This window comes from Nymphalis io, chromosome 22, assembly GCF_905147045.1.
Source record: "Nymphalis io chromosome 22, ilAglIoxx1.1, whole genome shotgun sequence".
Classification (NCBI taxonomy): Eukaryota; Metazoa; Arthropoda; class Insecta; order Lepidoptera; family Nymphalidae; genus Nymphalis; species Nymphalis io.
The window spans coordinates 1,529,777-1,552,019 of record NC_065909.1 but is presented as its reverse complement, the minus strand read 5'-3'; the positions used below and the strand labels follow the sequence as shown (position 1 = coordinate 1,552,019).

Here is a 22,243-nt window from a genome sequence, read left to right as displayed (position 1 = left end):
TCGAACATCGTCTTATATACTGTCAAATAACCGATGTACCGTAATGACCTCAATACTAATAACTCTTGAGTATCCAGTGATTCATGTGCATAACTGTCTTACGAACTTTTACGTTCAATTGTTTGCGTTTGTGTTATGAGATAAGAAAAATGAGACGCTAATCCGATCTGAATCTGAGTCCTGAGATGAAGAAATTATATTACATTGACGATAGTATTTTATTTCTCTTTGTTGACCGGTGTAGTTGTATTTTGTTTGTTTGGTCCGTTGGTGCACCTTCCGCACCGGAAATACATTTGTTTATTAAAAATCATATATATGTATACCAGTCGGCTGTTATGTATAAAACAGGCATTGAGTTGCCCATCTTAGGAATAAACTGTGGGTGAATAATATATACTGTGACGTGCAAAAGTATCAGGTCATTCTATTTTTCATACACACTGCACAAAAAACACGTATTTATTTATCTTTGGAAACAATGAATTGTATACATTAATTAGTATTGCTTTTAAATAATTAATTGTTCAACAAAATTTTTTCCTGGCTGTGCAAAAGTATTGAACATACAATGTCGCCGAAATAAACAGAAATCACTAATGAGATTTAAAGAAGCATGTGTTGTTAGTTTTCACTCGATTCAATACTTTGTTGCTGTGCCTTTAGCAGCTATATTTGTAGCGCACCGGCGAGGCATAGACTTAATTAATTGTGACATTCGTTCTTCTAGCAATTCTTCCCACTCATTCTGCAAATGCTTCAAAAATTCCGTCTTGTTAGCGTGATTTACTGTTAATGATTTGTTGATTAACTGATATATAAGTGTGTATATCAGTCGGTTGTTGTCTATAATACAGGCTTTTTATTTACTTTTAATATTAAGCAAGAATGTTTTTACTGTAAATATTAATACTTATACGATGTCTTTACTTTTAATTTTTTTTCTCAAGTTTCGTATTACAAAAATATAATCCTATGCATTAAGTAATAACTGTACAACCATTTCTGTAACGCTGTTGATTGACATTACAAGTAAAAATAAATAAATATAATTTCTATGGTTTAAATAGTGGGGAAGAGTTTCTGACTGAGTTTCTTGAAACCTTGGAAGTCCAACACTACATAATCCAATGCAGCTTTATTAGGTTTACAGAAAATGGGCCTGGCATTATAGACCTGCCTGAATTATAGGCAGGCAATTAATAAAAGTCTATAAGCATACTTGTCTACTCGTATTTACTTTTAAACAAATCACTAATATACGCTGCTGTGCTGATATAATGCGGAATTGAAATAACATTTATATGATTAGATGAAAGGAAACTCAAATACATTGTATGAATAATTCATTATGTTTTATAAAATGTATTGAATAAAAAATTGTTTTAAGCGTGGAAATAATTTTGTTAACTTTTATTTTAATAATAATTTATATATTTTATTTAAATATAGTCAAAGGGTCGCTTTGGTAATCATCAGCGAAATACCAGGAGCGCCTCCACTGCACCACACTACAGCACATCAATCGTTCGCTATAGTCACACTTCAAGCAGTCTGTGCCTATTGCAATTTTTTTTAAGTACCTATTCGATAGCGTATTGTATGGAAACAGCACCGTCTAGTGACAATATTCGGAATTCCATACAAATCACGGCTACCGCAATCGATTAAGTAAAAACGTTCGAACTAGGCACACTGAAGAATTCTCGAAGTGCTCACCGACCACTGACCCCGTCAGTGCGTCACGAGAAGGTGACCTGAAATTCCTGCACCCCCTCATCACTGTTTCAAAGAATCAAATGAAAGAGATATTTATTTTCTCAAAATATCTTACAAATATCACTTACAGAAAAAATGCGATATTGTCATCCGGTTTGAACGACGAGTAAAATAAAAGCTTATAAATGGCCCGCTGCTGTGTTAACCTCTCCTTTTTGAGGAGAAGGTGTGCTTTCTCTAAGCTGAACCGATGAGGGTTTAGTCAGCCAATGTTATACAGGGACATCTTAGTTTCCAAGGTTTCGCATTGACGATTTAGGGGTTAGTATTCCTCACAGTATCAATGTCTATGTGTAGAATCACCATTTATCATCAGGGGTTCCATTTGCCAGTCTGCCTACCTATTTTAAATACAAAATGTTGTTCTTATGTGCAACTTCAGTAAGCAACTTTGTTTATCCCCTCTTTAAAGTAAAAATTTTTTTTTGTCCTTTCATATTATTATAATTGATATAATTTGTACATATTTATCAACGCGATAAACAAAAACAAATTGATTTTAAAATGTATTAAAAAATGTTATGCATGTGTTGTTAGTTTTTTGTCTCGGTGTGCATAAAATATCTGGTTAGTATAAAAAGGGAATTTAAATATTAAATAACTACATTTTATTTCGAACAATAACTGCATTTACATCTTTCAAGTAAGTTCTTTGGCATTGTAATATATATCTTTGTCAAGTTTTTTTTAATCTTTTTAATTCAATCCTTCTTAATTCAAACGTTCAAATTTTAATATTTTCACTTTATTTAAACTTTTAATAAAAATATTATTGTTAAGTTGATATTGTGTTATAAGTGGATATTAGTTTTAAGTTATAAGTGGATACTGATAGTATCAAAAATATAATAAAAAATAAAATAACGATGGACTTACCAATCATTCACAGAAATTTTTTTCAAGACATTGAAAAAATTCACTCAGTAAGAGTGAATTGGCCAACTGTTGGTTACCACCGCCTATTGACATTGGTGCTGTAAAAAATATGAACCATATTTTATTACATTGCCAATGTGCCACCAACCTTTGTAACAAAGATGTTATATACCTACCAACGAGGGAACACAAGAGATTTTTGACAATAAGCAGTATAATGTTTTTATCTCTATTCAACAAAGAATGATACCTGGAATTAATTACACTAGCCCACTCACCATACAAATCGTAATCAATCGTAGGCAAATCCTAATTTTTGGCGGTTGTATAAATGCTGAGTGGGTTAATCAGTAAATGTTGATAATATTATATATAATTTAGAAATATATAAAATAATATTATATATAATTAATATGTACAATAATATTTTTTCAGTATGTATAAGCTTATGATTCTGGTGATGGCTGCAAGCTGCATTGTGGCTGATAATCGTAGGCGTTTAGCACCATCAACAACGACAACGACAACAGAAAAAGTTATTGAAGTTTCCAGTGAGAAATGTGATATATTGAAGAATGATCACTGTGGCAGCGTACCCTCTGCTAAAGGCCCCGGTTTCCCAGCCGTCGTCACAGGAGGCCTAGGTGTCGCCCATCATAAGCCTAGTGGCTAAATGAGAACTTGTTTCCATTTTCAAAAAAAAAAGATAAAATGAAATTTCCGATTAAAGTGTTAATATTATTACAACAATTTAGTTTAATTGTACGAAGTTTTGTCCGATACGGATTAAAAGTTGGTGTCAATATTGGTTATCGCGCTTTTCTATCTGCTCTGTCCATGATTTCTTATAAAATAGATAAGACAGGTAATTGAGCCACCTGATGCTCACCACCGCCAATGCGCTACCGACCTTGGAAAGAAAAATGTTAACGCATTTTTTAAAACTTAATTTTTTTTAAAGATTTGTGTTTATAAATCTCGTGCTTGACGGGGAAGGAAAACATCGTGAGGAAACTATCTAATTTCACTTGAAATTCTGCCACATGTATATTCCACCAACCTGCATTGGAGCAGCGTTGTGAAATAAGCTCCAAAACTTCTCCTCAAAAAAGGAGAGGCCTTAGTCCAGCAATATCCCACATTCAAGGCTGTTACTTACTTACTTTTACAAATTCGTTATCTGCTAACTACCAATTAAATTAGCGAAGCGCTGATAATATAACAAGTAATAACGTATTATTAAAAATCTAAATTAATTATTAAAAAATATTCACCAAAACATACATATTGGTGATATATTTTATAAAATTAAAACCAAACTGTAAATATTTCTTTCTTCAGGTAATGGATAAAAAGATACTAATTAACTATGCCAAGTCGAACATCGCCTTATATACTGTCAAATAACCGATGTACCGTAATGACCTCAATACTAATAACTCTTGAGTATCCAGTGATTCATGTGCATAACTGTCTTACGAACTTTTACGTTCAATTGTTTGCGTTTGGGTTATGAGATAAGAAAAATGAGACGCTTATCCGATCTGAGTCCTGAGATGAAGGAATTATATTACATTGTCGATAGTATTTTATTTCTCTTTGTTGACCGGTGTAGTTGTATTTTGTTTGTTTGGTCCGTTGGTGCAACTTCCGCCCCGGGAATCATTTATTTATTAAAAATCATATATATGTATACCAGTCGGCTGTTATCTATAAAACAGGCATTGAGTTGCCCATCTTAGGAGTAAACTGTGGGTGAATAATATATACTGTGACGTGCAAAAGTATCAGGTCATCCTATTTTTCATATTATCACACATTGCACAAAAACACGTATTTATTTATCTTTGGAAACAATGAATTGTATACATTAATTAGTATTGCTTTTAAATAATTAATTGTTCAACAAATTTTTTTCCTGGCTGTGCAAAAGTATTGAACATACAATGTCGCCGAAATAAACAGAAATCACTAATGAGATTTAAAGAAGCATGTGTTGTTAGTTTTCACTCGATCCAATACTTTGATGCTGTGCCTTTAGCAGCTATATTTGTAGCGCACCGGCGAGGCATAGACTCATTTAATTGTGACATTCGTTCTTCTAGCAATTCTTCCCACTCATTCTGCAAATGCTTCAAAAATTCCGTCTTGTTAGCGTGATTTACTGTTAATGATTTGTTGATTAACTGATATATAAGTGTGTATATCAGTCGGCTGTTGTCTATAATACAGGCATTTACCTACCTTAGGAATAGAACGTGTGTGAAGAAGAAATAAGGTATAGTTTTTTATGTCTCTCTTTTATTTCCAGGCAGCATCATAGTTGAAATTGTAGGATCAATAATTAATACACAAATTTTAATTGAACTTTTATTTTTTACAAATCTTGTATATATATCTTTTGGTTTCATAATTTCATACGGGAAAGCTGCGAGACGTTGGCCTATTTTATATTTACGACTCCTTTGATCCAGAATATTATGAATGTGGATGACACTGTCCACAACTTAGTCTTGAAAATAGAATAGAATATAAAAAAAATACAACAAACAGAATCTATTTGAATATATTACAGAATTCAGTTTAAAAATAAGGCATATTATAATGAGCGTTCAATGGCGGTCATAACGATTTTTAGCTTTTACTTGATACTAAGGGCTTCGTGCTAGCAAATTATGGGAGGTACCGTGTAATAATCTTCAGATAAACTGTAATATTTAGTGTTGTTGACTTCCGGTGTGAAGGGTGAGTTAGACAGTACAACTTCGGACCCAAGAGACATAACATATTAGTTTCTAAGGTTGTTGGTGAATTGACGATGTAAGGGATGACTTATATTTTTAACAGTGTTAAAGTGACATGGTGGTGACCACTTACCATCTGGTGACCAATAAGCCCGTCTGCCCACTCATTCGAAATGTAAAGAAATCGCTATCTCTTCCAAAAAAACATTTGATTAAAGGATTTTTACACAAAAAGGGGAACGTGTAATACAATTCTTATCCAATAGTTTCTTAGAAAATAGTACCTTGCCCTATGAAGGATTTACTGGCTTTACGGAGCCTCACACTTGGTATTATAAGCTTATCCTTACTTTTCAAGTTTATATAGTGATTATCACTGGTTCTACGTACACACATAACCTGCGTATTTTCGACAGCAAAAAAGGTTAAAGCAAATCGATCCAGTGTATAGTTTTAATCAAAGGCGTATCTTTAAAATTAAGCCTCTTGTGAAGTTATGCCGTACACAATAGACTGTAATAAAATCCTAAAATAGCGAACAGGTTGTGTTGAGAAGTAGGAAATAACGTTCTAGTTAATTGAATGTAGGTGTAATAGTCCAATGCCTTTAAGCGTACAGTTAGATTTAATAGTTATTTTTTGTAGTTTCTCATTTTAAATATCCCTGACATGGAGAAAAAATGGAGGGCTGGACTTTGCCAACAAGCAAACGACTAAACAGGATAACACAGGGTGAGGATCAGTACCAGGTTGAGTGGCAAATGGCAAACTTCAAGGCACTGCATAAAAATATATCAACATAAATATTATATATATACGTACATAGGTACGTAGTGCAACAATTGTCGTCGTATTTCACTCAATTTCCATAAATATTTATTGAATTATACACCTAACTTCACTTCGCCCATTAGTGAAAACCGTATGAAAATCCGTCAGGAACTTTTTTAAATTATTGCGTTCAGAAAGACACAGACAGATGGAGCGGGGGGACTTGTTTTATAATATGTAGTAAAACTGCACGTAGATGCTATAAAGCATCTACGTCCTGGGACAATATATAACAATATACACAAACGTACACACACGCAAACACACACGCGCGCGCACGCGCACAAGCGATTTTTTCGCATTAATATTAAGCAAGAATGTGTTTTACTGTAAATATTAATACTTATACGATGTCTTTACTTTTAATTTTTTTTCTCATGTTTCGTATTACAAAATTATAGACCTGCGAGGCAGGCTATTAATAAAAGTATATAAGCATTCTTGTCTACTCGTATTTACTTTTAAACAAATCACTAATATACGCTGCTGTGCTGATCTAATGCGGAATTGAAATAACATTTATATGATTAGATGAAAGGAAACTCAAATACATTGTATGAATAATTAATTTCGCTGCACACAAATTATGTTTTATAAAATGTATTGAATAAAAAATTGCTTTAAGCGTGGAAATAATTTTGTAAGCTTTTATTTTAATAATATTTAAGAAATGTTATTCACATACGAATAGTATATATATATATCATTTATATATAGTCTAAGGGTCGCTTTGGTAATCATCAGCGAAATACCAGGAGCGCCTCCACTGCACCACACTACAGCACATCAATCGTTCGCCATAGTCACACTTCAAGCAGTCTGTGTGCCTATTGCAAGTTTTTTTAAGTACCTATTCGATAGTGTATTGTATGGAAACAGCGCCGTCTAGTGACAATATTCGGAATTCCATACAAATCACGGCTACCGTCAACGCAATCGATTAAGTAAAAACGTTCGAACTAGGCACACGGAAGAATTCTCGAATTCTCAGCGTCATGAGAAGGTGACCTGCAATTCCTGCACCCCCTCATCATTGTTTCAAAGAATCAAATGGGAGAGACATTTATTTTCTCAAAATATCTTACATATATCACTTACAGAAAAAATGCGATATTATAAAAACATTAGCAGAAAGTATTACGCGTAAACCATTTAGCTTAGTATTTAGATGTTTATAAAATTTATACAAATAAAATAAAAATAATAATAATTAAGAACAAATCAGTGTAAGTACAGATTGGGCTTAAGTTACTTGGTTTTAAGACTTTGTGCAAGCTAGTCTAGGTACCACACACACAGCACATATTTAGCCGCCAAACAGCAATATTTAGTATTGTTGTTATCTTCTTTGAACGACGAGTAAAGTAAAAGCCTGTAAATGACCCACCTGTGCTGTGTTAACCTCTCCTTCTTGAGGAAAAGTTAACACAGCAGTGGGCCAGCGCAGAGTGTACCAGCCAGTATGAGTACAGGGACATCTTAGTTTCCAAGGTTTCGCATTGACGATTTAGGGGTTAGTATTCCTCACAGTATCTATGTGTAGAATCAACATTTATAATCAGGGGTTCCATTTGCCAGTCTGCTAGGTAGGCAAATAAATACAAAATGTGCAACTTCAGTAAGCAACTTTGTTTATGTTGTATCCCCTCTATAAAGATTAAATATATAAAAAAATTCTGTCCTTTCATATCATTGATATAATTTGTACATATTTATCAACGCGATAAACAAAAACAAATTGATTTTAAAATGTATTAAAAAATGTTATGCATGTGTTGTTAGTTTTTTGACTCGGTGTGCATACAATATCTGGTTAGTATAAAAAGGGAATTTAAACATTAAATAAGTACTTTTTATTTAGAACATCAACTGCATTTACATCTTTCAAGTAAGTTCTTTGGCATTGTAATATATATCTTTGTCAAGTTTTTTTTAAATCTTTTTAATTTAATTGTTCTTAATTCAAACGTTCAAATTTTAATATTTTCACTTTATTTAAACTTTTAATAAAAATATTATTGGTAAGTTGTATTTACTGATAGAATTAAAAATATAATAAAAAATAAAATAACGATGGATATACCCATCATTCACATATTTTTTTCAAGACATTGAAACAATTCAGTCAATACGAGTGAATTGGCCAACTATTGGTTACCGCCCCCTATAGACATTGGTGCTGTAAAATTAATAACCATATTTTATTACATTGCCAATTTGCCACCAACCTTTGTAACAAAGATGTTATGTACCTACCAACGGGGGAACACAAGATTGACAATAAGCAGTGTAATGCTTTTATCTTCATTCAATACAGAAAGATACCTGGAATTAATTACACTAGCCCACTCACCATACAAAGTGAGTGGGTTAATATTATATATAATTTAGAAATATATATATAATTAATATGTACAATAATATATTTTCAGTATGTATAAGCTTATGATTCTGGTGATGGCTGCAAGCTGCATTGTGGCTGATAATCGTAGGCGTTTAGCACCATCAACAACGACAACGACAACAGAAAAATTTATTGAAGTTTCCAGTGAGAAATGTGATATATTGAAGAATGATCACTGTGGCAGCGTACCCTCTGCTAAAGGCCCCGGTTTTCCAGCCGTCGTCACTGGAGGCCTAGGTGTCGCCCATCATAAGTCTAGTGGCTAAATGAAGACTTGTTTCCATTTTCAAATAAAAACCGATACAATAAAATTTCCGATTAAAATGTTAATATTATTACAACAATTTAGTTTAATTGTACGAAGTTTTGTCCGATACGGATTAAAAGTTGGTGATAATATTGGTTATTGCGCTTTTCTATCTGCTCTGTCCATGATTTCTTATAAAATAGATAAGACAGGCAATTGAGCCACCTGATGCTCACCACCGCCAATGCGCTACCGACCTCGGGAAGAAAAATGTTAACGCATTTTTTAAAACTTAATTTTTCTTAAAGATTTGTGTTTATAATTTATATCGTACTTGGCGGTGAAGGAAAACATCGTGAGGAAACTGCATGTATCTAATTTCACTTGAAATTCTGCCACATATATATTCCACCAACCCGCATTGGAGCAGCGTTGTGAAATAAGCTCCAAAACTTCTCCTCAAAAAAGGAGAGGCCTTAGTCCAGCAATATCCCACATTCAAGGCTGTTACTTACTTACTTTTATAAATTCGTTATCTGCTAACTACCAATTAAATTAGCGAAGCGCTGATAATATAACAAGTAATAACGTATTATTAAAAATCTAAATTAATTATTAAAAAATATTCACCAAAACATACATATTGGTGATATATTTTATAAAATTAAAACCAAACTGTAAATATTTCTTTCTTCAGGTAATGGATAAAAAGATACTAATTAACAATGCCAAGTCGAACATCGCCTTATGTACTGTCAAATAACCGATGTACCATAATGACCTCAATACTAATAACTCTTGAGTATCCAGTGATTCATGTGCATAACTGTCTTACGAACTTTTACGTTCAATTGTTTGCGTTTGGGTTATGAGATAAGAAAAATGAGACGCTTATCCGATCTGAGTCCTGAGATGAAGGAATTATATTACATTGTCGATAGTATTTTATTTCTCCTTGTTGACCGGTGTAGTTGTTTTTTTTTTGTTTGGTCCGTTGGTGCACCTTCCGCACCGGAAATACATTTGTTTATTAAAAATCATATATATGTATACCAGTCGGCTGTTATGTATAAAACAGGCATTAAGTTGCCCATCTTAGGAATAAACTGTGGGTGAATAATATATACAGTGACGTGCAAAAGTATCAGGTCATTCTATTTTTCATACGCACTGCACAAAAAACACGTATTTATTTATCTTTGGAAACAATGAATTGTATACATTAATTAGTATTGCTTTTAAATAATTAATTGTTCAACAAAATTTTTTCCTGGCTGTGCAAAAGTATTGAACATACAATGTCGCCGAAATAAACAGAAATCACTAATGAGATTTAAAGAAGCATGTGTTGTTAGTTTTCACTCGATTCAATACTTTGTTGCTGTGCCTTTAGCAGCTATATTTGTAGCGCACCGGCGAGGCATAGACTTAATTGTGACATTCATTCTTCTAGCAATTCTTCCCACTCATTCTGCAAATGCTTCAAAAATTCCGTCTTGTTAGCGTGATTTACTGTTAATGATTTTTTGATTAACTGATATATAAGTGTGTATATCAGTCGGTTGTTGTCTATAATACAGGCATTTACCTACCTTAGGAATAGAACGTGTGTGAAGAAGAAATAAGGTATAGTTTTTTATGTCTCTCTTTTATTTCCAAGCAGCATCATAGTTGTAATTGTAGGATCAATAATTAATACACAAATTTTAATTGAACTTTTATTTTTTACAAATCTTGTATATATATCTTTTGGTTTCATAATTGCACACGGGAAAGCTGCGAGACGTTGGCCTATTTTATATTTACGACTCCTTTGATCCAGAATATTATGAATGTGGATGACACTGTCCATAACTAAGTCTTGAAAATAGAATAGAATATAAAAAAAAATACAACAAACAGAATCTTTTTGAATATATCACAGAATTCAGTTTAAAAATAAGGCATATTATAATGAGCGTTCAATGGCGGCCATAATGATCTTTAGCTATTACTTGATGCTAAGGGCTTCGTGATAGCCAATTAGGGGAGGTACGGTCTAATAATCTTCAGATAAACTGTAATATTTAGTGTTGTTGACTTCCGGTGTGAAGGGTGAGTTAGACAGTATAACTTCGGACCCAAGAGACATAACATCTTAGTTTCTAAGCATTGAAAATGTAAGGGGTGGCTTATATTTCTTACAGTGTTAATTTAAAACACGGTCGTGACCACTTACCGTCAGGTGGCCAATAAGCCCGTCTGCCCAATTATTCGAAATTTAAAGAAATAGCTATATTTTCCTGACAACCTTTGATTAAAGGATTTTTGAACAAAAAGGGGGACGTGTAATACAAATCTTATCGAATTCTTTCTTAGAAAAGAGTACCTACCTTGCCCCATGAAGGATTTACTGATTTTACGGAGCCTCAGACTTGGTATTATAAGCTTATGATTACTTTTCAAGTTTATGTAGTGATTATCACTGGTTCTACGTACAAACATAATGTTACGTTACTGTAAGTAACTACTTTGTGGAAAACAGCCCCAGGGGAATACAGTAACAATATATGTAGAGTCACCCCAAAGTAATTTACTATAAGACAAAATAAGGACTACGAAAATGGAAATGTGTTGCTGCGTTTCAATTTGAACCAATTGATGGATGGATGAATGAAAAATGAAAATAGATCTACGTTACTGTTAAGTGCCTGTATATTTTGAACAGCAAAGAAAGTTTAAGGCAAAGCGATCCAACGGTGTATAGTTTTAATCAAAGGCGTGTCTTTAGGCCTATCGTTATGCCGAACACAATAGACTGTAATAAAATCCTAAAATAGCGAACAGGTTGTGTTTAGAGGTAGGAAATAACGCTCTAGTTAATTAAATGTAGGTGTAATAATAATAAATTTATTTGTTATTTTTTGTAGTTTCTCTTTTTAAATTTCCCTTACATGGAGAGGAAATGGAGGGCTGGACTTTGCCAATAAGCAAACGACTGTACAGGTACTGGAAAATGGCAAGCGGCAAGGTACTGGATAAAAATATATCAACATAAATATTATATCTATGTACCTAGTACAACAATTGTCGTCATATTTAACTCAATTTCCATAAATATTTAATAAATACACCTTAACCTTCCCTAGACTTCACTTCACCCATTAGTGAAAACCGTATGAAAATCCGTTTCGTATTTTTTGAGATTATTGCGTTCAGAAAGACAGACATACAGATGGAGTGGGGGGACTTTGTTTTATAATATGTAGTACTTATAAATATGTGCCTTTGAACTTATAGCATCTACGTCCTGGGACAATATATAACAATATACACAAACGTACACACACGCAAACACACAAACAAGCGATTTTTTTTGCATTAATATTAAGCAAGAATGTGTTTTACTGTAAATATTAATACTTATATGATGTCTTTACTTTCAATTTTTTTTTTCTCAAGTTTCTTATTACAAAAATATAATCCTATGTAATAAGTAATAACTGTACAACCATTTCTGTAACGCTGTTGATTGACATGACAAGTAAAAATAAACGAATATAATTTCTATTTTTTAAATAATGGAGAAGAGTTGCTACTGAGTTTCTTGAAGAGTTATTTTAAAACGGTTGTACAGAAATTTAAGTTTATTCCCTTTCCCAAAAAAACATACACTCACCCAAAAAAATGTACACCCTTCACACGTTTTACAGCCAAACTAATATAATACTTTGGGTCGTTGGCTTTCGGTTTGGAGTGATAGGCAAGTGTAACAAAAGCTACAAGTAAGTAAGACATTTAAAAAAAGTTAAAAGGGCAGTGGCACTTAGTATCAGGCGTATCATTTGATTTTCGGATCCCATATTAAAAAAAGAGAGGAGATGACTCTAGAACACGTGAATCCTAATAGATGATTGTTTCTCATCATTTGCTTATTGGAATAACCTGGTGGACTAAACTCCAAGTACTATCTTTAAGATGAGAGGATAGCTAGGCTTTCCAGCTATAGGATATTTACAAGCTGTTAAGTTACTTCTCCTTTACTAAAAAAGAAACAGAGCCACGGACTCCTGTATATAATATATATCCTGGGATATTTTTCACACACGGTTATCTGATCCCAAATTAAGCTTGTACAAAGCTTGTGCTATGGAAACCAGACAACTGATATACTACATATACTACTTTTTTTTTGAAATACATACTTATATAGATAATTACACCCAGACTCAGGACAAACAGACATGTTCATGCACACAAATGTCTGTCCTGGGTGGGAATCGAACCCACAACCTTCGGCGTGAAAGGCAAGTATCTACCAACCACGCCAACCGGCTCGTCAATATAATAAAACAATATTGATTACAGACTGTTAATTACATATTTTTCGGACAACCTTGGCCTAGAATTATAGACCCACGAGGCAGGCAATTAATATGCGAGTAGATAAGAATGCATATATATATATATGTGCATTCTTATCTACTCGTATTTACTTTTAATGAAATCACTAATATACGCTGCTGTGCTGATCTAATGCGGAATTGAAATAACATTTATATGATTAGATGAAAGGAAACTCAAATACATTGTATGAATAATTCATTTCGCTGCACACAAATTATGTTTTATAAAATATATTGAATATAAAATTGCTTTAAGCGTGGAAATAATTTTAATAATATTTAAGAGATGATATTGACATAAGAATAATTTATATATTTTATTTAAATATAGTCAAAGGGTCGCTTTGGTAATCATCAGCGAAATACCAGGAGCGCCTCCACTGCACCACACTACAGCACATCAATTGTTCGCCATAGTCACACTTCAAACAGTCTGTGTGGTGTGCCTATTGCAAGTTGTTTTAAGTACCTATTTGATAGCGTATTTTATGGAAGCAGCGCCGTCTAGTGACAATAATCGGAATTCCATACAATTCACTGCTACCGTCAAAGCAATCAATTATCGAGAAGTAAAAACATTCGAACTAAGCACACTGAAGAATTCTCGAAGTGCTCACCGACCACTGACTCCGTCAGTGCGTCGCGAGAAGGTGACCTGCAATTCCTGCACCCCCTCATCACTGTTCTAAAGAATCAAATGAAAGAGACATTTATTTTCTCAAAATATCTTACAAATATTACTTAAAGAAAAAATGCGATATTATAAAAACATTAGCAGACAGCATTACCCGTAAACCATTTGGCTTAGTATTTAGATGTTAGTAAAATTGATGCAAATTAAATAAAAAATAATAATTAAGAGTCTAATGAGTGTGAGTACAGATTGTGCTTAAGTTACTTGGTGTTAGGACTTTGTGCAAGCCAGTCTTTGTACTACCCACACAGCACATATTCAACCGCCAAACACAATACTTAGTATTGTTGTTATCCTGTTTGAACGACGAGAAAAGTAAAAGCCTGTAAATGGCCCACTGCTGTGTTAACCTCTCCTTTTTGAGGAGAAGGTGTGCTTTCTCTAAGCTGAACCAATGAGGGTTTAGTCAGCCATCATCTTAGTTTTCAAGGTTTCGCATTGACGATTTAGGGGTTAGTATTCCTCACAGTACCAATGTCTATGTGAAGAATCACCATTTATAATCAGGTGTTCCATTTGCCAGTCTGCCTACCTATTTTAAATACAAAATGTTGTTTTTATGTGCAACTTCAGTAAGCAACTTTGTTTATGTTGTATCCCCTCTATAAAGTAAAAATTTTTTTTTGTCCTTTCATATAATTGATATAATTTGTACACATTTATCAACGCGATAAACAAAAACAAATTGATTTTAAAATGTATTAAAAAATGTTATGCAGTGTTGTTAGTTTTTTGTCTCGGTGTGCATGAAATATCTGGTTAGTATAAAAAGGGAATTTAAATATTAAATAACTACATTTTATTTCGAACAATAACATCATTTACATCTTTCAAGTAAGTTCTTTGGCATTGTAATATATATCTTTGTCAAGTTTTTTTTTAATCTTTTTAATTCAATCGTTCTTAATTCAAACGTTCAAATTTTAATATTTTCACTTTATTTAAGCTTTTAATAAAAATATTATTGGTAAGTTGTATTTACCGATTGATAGAATTAAAAATATAGTAAAAAATAAAATAACGATGGATACACTCATCATACACATATTTTTTTCAAGACATTGAAAAAATTCAGTCAATACGAGTGAATTGGCCAACTATTGGTTACCGCCCCCTATAGACATTGGCGCTGTAAAATTAATAACCATATTTTATTACATTGCCAATTTGCCACCAACTTTTGTAACAAAGATGTTATGTACCTACCAACGGGGGAACACAAGAGATTTTTGTCAATAAGCAGTATTATGCTTTTATCTTCATTCGACAAAGAATGATACCTGGAATTAATTACACTAGCCCACTCACCATACAAATCGTAATCAATCGTAGGCAATCCTATTTTTTTGCGGTTGTATAAATGCTGAGTGGGTTAATCAGTAAATGTTGATAATATTATATATACTTTAGAGATATATATATAATTAATATGTACAATAATATATTTTCAGTATGTATAAGCTTATGATTCTAGTGATGGCTGCAAGCTGCATTGTGGCTGATAATCGTAGGCGTTTAGCACCATCAACAACGACAACGACAACAGAAAAAGTTATTGAAGTTTCCAGTGAGAAATGTGATATATTGAAAAATGATCACTGTGGCAGCGTACCTTCTGCTAAAGGCCCCGGTTTTCCAGCCGTCGTCACTGGAGGCCTAGGTGTCGCCCATCATAAGCCTAGTGGCTAAATGAAGACTTGTTTCCATTTTCAAAAAAAAAAGATAAAATGAAATTTCCGATTAAAATGTTAATATTATTACTACAATTTAGTTTAATTGTACGAAGTTTTCACAGATACGGATTAAAAGTTGGTGACAATATTGGTTTTCGCGCCTTTCTATGTGCCCTGTTCATAGTTTCTTATAAAATAGATAAGACAGGCAATTGAGCCACCTGATGCTCACCACCGCCAATGCGCTACCGACCTTGGGAAGAAAAATGTTAAGGCATTTTTTAAAACTTAATTTTTTTTAAAGATTTGTGTTTATAAATCTCGTGCTTGACGGTGAAGGAAAACATCGTGAGGAAACTATCTAATTTCACTTGAAATTCTGCCACATGTATATTCCACCAACCCGCAGTGGAGCAGCGTGGTGAAATAAGCTCTAAAACTTCTCCTCAAAAAAGGAGAGGCCTTAGTCCAGCAATATCCCACATTCAAGGCTGTTACTTACTTACTTTTACAAATTCGTTATCTGCTAACTACCAATTAAATCTGCCAAACGCTGATAATATAACACGCAATAACGTATTATTAAAAATCCAAATTAATTATTAAAAAATACTCACCAAAACATACATATTGATGATATCTTCTATAAAATTAAAACCAAACTATAAATATTTCAGAATATTATGAATGAAGATGACACTATCCATAACTTAGTCTTCAAAATAGAATAGAATATAAAAAATACAGCAAACAGAATCTATTTGAATATAATAATAATTCAGTTAAAAAATAGGGCATACTACAATGAGCGTTCAATGGCGATCATAATGATCTTTAGCTATTACTTGTTGCTTAGGGCTTCATGCTAGTCTATTAGGGAAGGTACCGACAAATAGTCTTAAGATAAGTCTGTGTAAGGGATGGCTTATATTTCTTACAGAGTTAATTTAACACGGTGGTGACCACTTAACCATCAGGTAACCAATAGCCCGTCTGCCCACTTATTCGAAATTTAAAGAAATATCTATATTTTCCTGACAACCTTAGATTAAAGGATTTTTGAACAAAAAAAGGGGACGTGTAATTTAAATTTTATCGAATTCTTTCTTAGAAAAGAGTACCTTGCTCCATGAAGGATTTACTGACTTTTCGTAGCCTCACACTTGGCATTATAAGCTTATCCTTTCTTTTCAAATTTGTATAGTGATTATCATTGTTTCTACGTACAAACATAATGTTACGTAACTGTAAGTAACTACTTTGTGGAAAACAACCCCAGGGGAATACAGTTACAATATAATGTAGAGTCACCTCAAAGTAATTTACCGTAATACATAATAACGACTACAAAAATGGAAATGTCTTGCTGTGTTTCAATTTGAAGTGTGAGTGAGTCAGTGTAACTACAGCTACAAGAATGTGAAGCATGGTTACTAATTTTATCAGCGCTAATGTGTATTGTCGGAACCAATCGATGGATGGATGAATGGAAACAATGGATCTACGTTACTTTTAAGTGCCTGCATATTTTTAACAGCAAAGAAAGTTTAAAGCAAAGCAATCCAACGGTGTATAGTTTTAATCAAAGACGTATATTTAAAAATTATGCTTCTTGTGAAGTTATGCCGTACACTATAAACTGTAATAAAATCCTGAATAGCGAGCGGGTTGTGTTTAGAGGTAGGAAATAACGCTAGTTAATTAAAGGTAGGTGTAATAATCCAATGCCTTTAAGCGTACAGTTAAATTTATTTGTTATTTTTTGTAGTTTTTCACTTTAAATTTCCCTAACATGGAGAGAAAATGGAGGGCTGGACTTTGCCAATAAGCACATAATAACACAGGGTGAGGATCAGCAACATTTTGAGTGGCAAATGGCAAGCTTCAAGGAACTGAATAAAAATATATCAACATAAATATTATGTAAATACGTACATAGGTACGTAGTGCAACAATTGTCGTCATATTTCACTCAATTTCCATAAATATTTAATGAATTATACACTTTAACCTTCCTTAGACTTCACTTCACCCATTAGTGAAATCCGTATGAAAATCTGTTAATTACATATTTTTCGGAAAACCTTGGAAGTCCAATACTACATAATCCAATGCAGCTTTATTAGGTTTACAGAAAATGGGCCTGGCATTATAGACCTGCCTGAATTATAGGCAGGCAATTAATAAAAGTCTATAAGCATTCTTATCTACTTTTAATGAAATCACTAATATACGCTGCTGTGCTAATATAATGCGGAATTGAAATAACATTTATATGATTAGATGAAAGGAAACTCAAATACATTGTATGAATAATTCATTATGTTTTATAAAATGTATTGAATAAAAAATTGTTTTAAGCGTGGAAATAATTTTGTTAACTTTTATTTTAATAATAATTTATATATTTTATTTAAATATAGTCAAAGGGTCGCTTTGGTAATCATCAGCGAAATACCAGGAGCGCCTCCACTGCACCACACTACAGCACATCAATCGTTCGCTATAGTCACACTTCAAGCAGTCTGTGCCTATTGCAATTTTTTTTAAGTACCTATTCGATAGCGTATTGTATGGAAACAGCACCGTCTAGTGACAATATTCGGAATTCCATACAAATCACGGCTACCGTCAACGCAATCGATTAAGTAAAAACGTTCGAACTAGGCACACTGAAGAATTCTCGAAGTGCTCACCGACCACTGACCCCGTCAGTGCGTCACGAGAAGGTGACCTGAAATTCCTGCACCCCCTCATCACTGTTTCAAAGAATCAAATGAAAGAGATATTTATTTTCTCAAAATATCTTACAAATATCACTTACAGAAAAAATGCGATATTGTCATCCGGTTTGAACGACGAGTAAAATAAAAGCTTATAAATGGCCCGCTGCTGTGTTAACCTCTCCTTTTTGAGGAGAAGGTGTGCTTTCTCTAAGCTGAACCGATGAGGGTTTAGTCAGCCAATGTTATACAGGGACATCTTAGTTTCCAAGGTTTCGCATTGACGATTTAGGGGTTAGTATTCCTCACAGTATCAATGTCTATGTGTAGAATCACCCTTTATCATCAGGGGTTCCATTTGCCAGTCTGCCTACCTATTTTAAATACAAAATGTTGTTCTTATGTGCAACTTCAGTAAGCAACTTTGTTTATCCCCTCTATATCCCCATTTCAGAGATTAGACGGAACAAACAGACAGACAGACAGACAGACAGACAGACAAAAATTGTAAAAAATGTTATTTCGGTGTATGTATCGTATATATATTCATATGCATGTAGTAAAAAGCGGTTATTTCGATATTAAAAACAGACACTCCAATGTTATTTATATGTATAGATTGATATTATCTATGTAAATTACATGGTTAATCTGTAAACACAAATAACGTAATAATTTATGTAAAGCAAAAACAAAGATTAGGTCTTAAGTACTTACCTATTCTCGCTTCTCAGAATGCTCATTCGCCGTGTTGTTTCTTAATAGCATTGGCCGCCATTACTTCCCATGGTGTTGATCGCCGAGTTTGAGTCGGAGTCATGTTAATTTTTAAAAATACCGCCTAAATGTCAACTTTTTTTAATTTGTATATCGGATTTAATCTCCTATTTTTTTATAATCGTATATGTATTTCAGATAACGACTTTAGTTTTAAGTTTTATTAACTTGTAATTTAATAACTTGTTTATACGTAACAATCTACCACTTTAATATTTGATATTACTCTTTGTCACGTTTACATGGCCGTCCGTCACTGTCACATGGAGGCCTCTGAAAATCAGTGCTGGGTTAATATTATGCCAGCTTCAACTGAGAGGTTGTCCATTTTGGATGCCAAACCACTTTACAGTTAATTTTTGTTAATTTTTATTTACTTATTTTTTCTCTTTTCTTTGTGTTTCCATAATAATGCAATTCCCATTTTGCATCCAATTATATTTAATAGATATAGTTTAAATAAAATTGGATGCAAAATATTTTTGTAAATATTTTTGCAAGTTAGTTTATTTTTTATTTATTTTTTCCTACGTGTGGTGTGATCCAAATAAAGACTATCTATCTATCTATCTATCTATCTATCTATAAAATAAAAATTTTTTTTTTGTCCTTTCATATTATTATAATTGATATAATTTGTACATATTTATCAACGCGATAAACAAAAACAAATTGATTTTAAAATGTATTAAAAAATGTTATGCATGTGTTGTTAGTTTTTTGTCTCGGTGTGCATGAAATATCTGGTTAGTATAAAAAGGGAATTTAAATATTAAATAACTACATTTTATTTGGAACAATAACTGCATTTACATCTTTCAAGTAAGTTCTTTGGCATTGTAATATATATCTTTGTCCAGTTTTTTTTTTAATCTTTTTAATTCAATCGTTCTTAATTCAAACGTTCAAATTTTAATATTTTCACTTTATTTAAACTTTTAATAAAAATATTATTGTTAAGTTGATATTGTGTTATAAGTGGATATTAGTTTTAAGTTATAAGTGGATACTGATATTATCAAAAATATAATAAAAAATAAAATAACGATGGACTTACCAATCATTCACAGATATTTTTTTCAAGACATTGAAAAAATTCACTCAGTACGAGTGAATTGGCCAACTGTTGATTACCACCGCCTATTGACATTGGTGCTGTAAAAAATATGAACCATATTTTATTACATTGCCAATTTGCCACCAACCTTTGTAACAAAGATGTTTTATACCTACCAAAGAGGGTACACAAGAGATTTTTGACAATAAGCAGTGTAATGCTTTTATCTCTAGTCAACAAAGAATGATACCTGGAATTAATTACACTAGCCCACTCATCATACAAATCGTAATCAATCGTAGGCAATCCTATTTTTTGGCGGTTGTATAAATGCTGAATGGGTAAATCAGTAAATGTTGATAATATTATATATAATTTAGAAATATATATATAATTAATATGTACAATAATATATTTTCAGTATGTATAAGCTTATGATTCTGGTGATGGCTGTAAGCTGCATTGTGGCTGATAATCGTAGGCGTTTAGCACCATCAACAACGACAACGACAACAGAAAAATTTATTGAAGTTTCCAGTGAGAAATGTGATATATTGAAGAATGATCACTGTGGCAGCGTACCCTCTGCTAAAGGCCCCGGTTTTCCAGCCGTCGTCACTGGAGGCCTAGGTGTCGCCCATCATAAGCCTAGTGGCTAAATGAAGACTAGGAAGACTTGTTTCCATTTTCAAATAAAAACCGACAAATGAAAATTCCGATTAAAATGTTAATATTATTACTACAATTTAGTTTAATTGTACGAAGTTTTCACAGATACGGATTAAAAGTTGGTGACAATATTGGTTATCGCCCTTTTCTATCTGCCCTGTCCATGGTTTCTTATAAAATAGATAGGTTATGTGTATAACGTTACGTAACTGTAAATAACTACTTTAAGCTGGTCCGAAATAAGACGCAGTTGTATAATATATTATATTTTTACATATAATGTAGTATTTATATACAACATAATGTTCCTTATTCTCCGAAATAATCTTAATATCAAAATAATTAATTTCTTAGTTCCTCCATTCTTTTAAAAACCGCTACCGTGACAGTTGTCTCTCTTCCATAATGACAGTTAATGGCCAGATGTAATTTTTTTATAAGTCATATCCGACCGATCGATATAGGCATCATAAAAAAAAAATAACTTAACTGAGTAATATGCTACTGATTTACTTGTGTTATTATTATTACACATTTGTTGAAAATTAATAATACAATAATAACAATTCACAATATTCGTAGGTAACCATACCTTCTACATATCATCAGCTGGTAAATAAGTTGAAGCCCCTTCATGTCTTCAAATTGTTTACCAGCTGTGGATATGTAGAGGCCACAATGGTAAAATTAAGTTTTATAATGATTGTTCAAGTTGAAGATATGAAGGGGCTTCAACTTGTTTACCTACCTACAACAATGTTAAATTATAACAAACTAGTTTAAGAATTTACTAATACTCACTTGTTCCATAATTTTTACATTTACTTATTTGATTAACGTGTATTTCGATTCAATTTGAAGTGTGAGTGAGTCAGTGTAACTACAGCTACATGAATGTGAGGCATGGTTACTAATTTTATCAGCGCTAATGTGTATTGTCGGAACCAATCGGTGGATGGATGAATGGAAACGGTAGACCTACGTTACTGTTAAGTGCCTGCATATTTTTAACAGCAAAGAAAGTTTAAGGCAAAGCGATCCAACGGTGTATAGTTTTAATCAAAGACGTATCTTTAAAAATTATGCCTCTTGTGAAGTTATGCCGTACACAATAGACTGTAATAAAATCCTAAAATAGCGAGCGGGTTGTGTTTAGAGGTAGGAAATAACGCTCTAGATAATTAAATGTAGGTGTAATAATAATAAATTTATTTGTTATTTTTTGTAGTTTCTCACTTTAAAATTCCCTTACATGAAGAGAAAATTGGGAGAGGCCTATGTTCAGCAGTGGACAACGATTGGCTGTTGATTGATTTGATTGATTGGAGAGAAAATGGAGGGCTGGACTTTGCCAATAAGCATACGACTGTATAGGTACTGGCAA

At 32.8% G+C, this 22,243-nt stretch overlaps 3 long non-coding RNA genes across 6 annotated transcripts; all 3 read left to right on the top strand.

The window, feature by feature from the left end:
- Nucleotides 1-2,391: 2,391 nt before the first annotated feature.
- On the top strand, nucleotides 2,392-15,781 carry LOC126777137 (uncharacterized). Of its 4 annotated transcripts, none has more exons than XR_007670013.1 (2): nucleotides 2,392-2,422; nucleotides 15,412-15,781. It is a non-coding gene; the product is annotated as an uncharacterized LOC126777137 (long non-coding RNA). The 4 variants fall into 4 exon arrangements; XR_007670012.1 differs by lacking the exon at nucleotides 2,392-2,422 and adding an exon at nucleotides 14,724-14,794 and having other exon boundaries at nucleotides 15,435-15,781; XR_007670011.1 differs by lacking the exon at nucleotides 2,392-2,422 and adding an exon at nucleotides 14,724-14,794.
- Nucleotides 8,056-9,038, top strand: LOC126777136 (uncharacterized). Its single transcript, XR_007670010.1, has 2 exons — nucleotides 8,056-8,118; nucleotides 8,663-9,038. It is a non-coding gene; the product is annotated as an uncharacterized LOC126777136 (long non-coding RNA).
- A 4,137-nt stretch (nucleotides 15,782-19,918) lies between the features above and the next one.
- On the top strand, nucleotides 19,919-20,990 carry LOC126777135 (uncharacterized). The gene is made up of 2 exons (XR_007670009.1): nucleotides 19,919-19,955; nucleotides 20,612-20,990. It is a non-coding gene; the product is annotated as an uncharacterized LOC126777135 (long non-coding RNA).
- Nucleotides 20,991-22,243: the final 1,253 nt, after the last annotated feature.